Source organism: Pinus tabuliformis, chromosome Q (genome assembly GCF_031772625.1).
Source record: "Pinus tabuliformis cultivar Carrire ecotype Pingquan chromosome Q, CPIR1, whole genome shotgun sequence".
Taxonomy (NCBI): Eukaryota; Viridiplantae; Streptophyta; class Pinopsida; order Pinales; family Pinaceae; genus Pinus; species Pinus tabuliformis.
Genome location: NC_142296.1, coordinates 1,298,934,870 through 1,298,937,582, shown reverse-complemented (window position 1 = coordinate 1,298,937,582; position 2,713 = coordinate 1,298,934,870). Strand labels below are relative to the sequence as shown.

General features: G+C 35.4%; 1 pseudogene; it reads left to right on the top strand.

The window, feature by feature from the left end:
- Positions 1-462: 462 nt before the first annotated feature.
- LOC149224580 (uncharacterized) lies at positions 463-1,158 on the top strand (annotated as a pseudogene).
- The last annotated feature ends 1,555 nt before the right edge of the window (positions 1,159-2,713 follow it).

Sequence of the window (2,713 nt, the reverse complement as noted above, 5' to 3'; positions counted from 1 at the left end):
AGTTCTTAGCTCTGAAGTACAATAACTCCAAATAAAATTAAAATGAAAGTGAGAGCATTTTTTTGGTATGCCAGAGCAATTTGTCTTCTGATTTGTATGCCAGCCATTTGCACAATATTATTCAGCCTAAATTTGCTTTCCCGTGGGTAGCAATGCTGAAAAGTTGACAAGTTTCACCTTTACAATGCTAGAATTATCTTTATGCAAGAATTCCAGGGATTTTATAACAGTTTTGAAGGTTAGGTGTTGAACGTTACCTCTTTATCTGGTGCTCTCAATGGAACAGCTCATGTCTACCTGGATGGAATGCAGTGAGCTTCCCAGAAATTGTTTGATTGTTTGTTTTATGATTTCTTTTCAGAGTGTCCTTGTTTTTTATTTGGAATTTCAGATTCCTAAACTATGAGAACGCTAACCTAACAATACTTGATCATACAACTCAAAAAAATGAAAATAATGTTCATGGTGCCACTCAAGTAGTCCCTGCCACAGGTATGCAATGTGATGCACACTTGGCTCACCCCTTCAATGCTTTTTGTGTTATTCAATCTGGTCATTGGGACTATTGCAGACACCTCTAGTAGAGGTCCCACCAATGGCAATAATAATTAGAAGAAAGCTGGCAATATGCGTAGGACTACATTTGATAAACATGGACAGAATTTTGAAGAAGGAGAAGAGGAGCTGCAATTTAGGCCTCCACTGGTTGAGCCTTCAAGGCTGAAAAAACATAAATTTCCTAAGGGTAAGGCTCCAAACCCACCAGTTTTTTCACAAAAAACCCATCGTTTGTCTCCCCAACTTGAGTCTTCAAATCCTCCAGAGTTTCTGAGAAAAACCCATCAATTTTCTCCTCCGATTGATCCTCCATTTCCGCCTCAGTTTTTAGGAAAAACCCATGATTTTTCCCCCCTGGTTGAGCCAACCCAAAGCTTTTCTCATGTGGAAATGAACAAATCTAAAGTGGCCGCATCCAACATCTTGGAAGTTCCTCATAATGAAGATATGACCAACTGTGTTAGGACTGGAGATGGCACAAACCCAGATCGCCTATCCACGGACAAACTGAATGCAATGGCTGAAAATTTTATTCATAATTTCAAGCAGCAGCTCATGTTACAGAGGATTCAATCCCGCAACGAAAGGAGGGGCAAATAGCCCAGCCCCATGGAAGGCCTTGGGCTATATCATTGTAGCCCCATGGAAGGCCTTCGATTACGAAGAGAGATCCCAGTTAAGAAGATACGTATTGGGATAACGCAGGTCCGGGGATAACCATAGAGTCCCGGTAAGTCTCAGGACAATCTCACAGTAGAATAGTGAAATAGGTCTCGGTAGGTATAGGAAATGGACTCGGGCTTCTGAGAATACAAGCAGTGAAAATTAAACAGGACTAAGAGAGCTTGAAAATTAAACAGGACTGAGAGAGACGATGACCTGACCTGGAAGAAATGATGTTGTGCAGATGTTTTCTAAACAACAGCTCCGGCTCACGATTTCCAGCTCCGATACCCATTTGTGAGATTGTCAAACCAGGCTCCTCTGTCAGTTTGAACAGTGCTATACTCTGTGAGATTGATCGAAGAAGGCTGCCGGTAGTTTGATCCAAGAAGGCTCCCGGTCATGGAAGCACGGAAACCGCAGAACAGTTGATTGTGCATCGCAGAACAGCTGTGCACCGCAAAACAGGGACCGCATAACTGGGTAGCTGCCAAACGGACAGAAGGTACCATAACACAATGCACCATTACTACTGGAGCTTAAGAATGCATAAGCTGCGGAAGAGAACTGCACGAATTTAGCCGCAGAACTGCCTTCATGAATATCCATGAATACATGACGCCGCTCCCTTGCAGAACTGTGTGGTTATGCCCGCTCTATTCCGACGCCACGTGTCAGCACGAGATTGCAGAACTCCCGGTTGTGCCACTCTATTCCGACGCCACGTGTCAGCATGAGAAACAAAGGGATGACGAAAGTCCCTTTCAAAGGAAGGCCTATCGGCCTAATTAATATTAAAAAAAACAAAAATAAATTCAAATTATAAAAAAAAAACCAAAAAAATGCGTATTTTTTATTAAAAAAAATGTAATTATTTTTTATTAAACATACATATTTTATTTAAAAAAAAAAAATTAAAATTCATTTTTTTTTAAAACAATCTTTATTTTTATTAAAAAAAATATATATATATATATATATATATATATATTTAAAACGATTTTTATTTTTATTTTTTTTATTTAAAAATACAAATTATTAAACCTACCTTTTATATTAAAAAAAGAAAAGAAAATTAAACCTACATTTTATATTTAAAAAAAAAATAACATATTTTTTTTTGAATTAAAAAAGAAAAATAAAATTTACATTTTTTTTTAAACATTAAAAAAAAGAAACTATATATATATATATATATATATAATATAAATCATAAAAAATGTTTTAATTTTTTTAAAAAAAATTTAATTATAATTTTTTTTTTAATTTTTTTACAATTATAAATCATAAAAAATGTTTTAATTTTTTTAAAACAAATATAATTTTTTAATTTAAAATTTTAAAAATTATTAAAAAAACATTTAAATATTAACATTGGTTTGTTTTGTTTTGCTTTTTTCTTTTCGGTGGTCCTCCGGTGATCAGTGCTGGCGCGGCTGTGGGCGGAGGGCCACCGATATATATATATATATATATATATATATATAAATAA